General features: G+C 70.3%; 1 protein-coding gene across 3 annotated transcripts in view; it reads left to right on the forward strand.

The window, feature by feature from the left end:
• Positions 1–13: 13 nt before the first annotated feature.
• Positions 14–353, forward strand: part of AKAP13 (A kinase (PRKA) anchor protein 13) — a 360,775-nt gene continuing 360,435 nt past the window's right edge. For all 3 annotated transcript variants that reach the window (XM_011960761.1, XM_011960763.1, XM_011960762.1), the window contains exon 1: positions 14–229. The gene's annotated coding sequence lies outside the window, so the exon portion shown is untranslated. The remainder of the gene's footprint in view (positions 230–353) is intronic.

Here is a 353-nt window from a genome sequence, read left to right on the forward strand (position 1 = left end):
AGCTTTCGGCGCATGCGCGGGTGGGCTGGGGCTGTGTGCAGGGCCAGCGCGGAGCCCGAGCAGCCGCGGTGAAGTGCCTGTGCTCCGCCGAGACTGTGGTGTCCATTGCTCGCCTCGGTTGCCGCCGCTTTAGCCGCCGCTGGGGGAGCGGTCGCCTATTGTCTTTCTCTGCGGCGAAGGTGAGGAGCTGTCCCGGCTCGGCCCGCAGGGGAGCCCCGGGAGCCGCACGGTGAGAGCGCAACTTAGTTGGCTGAGTTGGGGGAAGTTTTGTGCTTTGAGGAGGGGTCGGGGTGCGGAGTGCGGCCAGTCCCCTGCGGTTGCTCGGTGGGGCGGGCCCCGGAGGAGGGTCGGGG

Source organism: Colobus angolensis, unplaced genomic scaffold (genome assembly GCF_000951035.1).
Source record: "Colobus angolensis palliatus isolate OR3802 unplaced genomic scaffold, Cang.pa_1.0 Scaffold522, whole genome shotgun sequence".
Taxonomy (NCBI): domain Eukaryota; kingdom Metazoa; phylum Chordata; class Mammalia; order Primates; family Cercopithecidae; genus Colobus; species Colobus angolensis.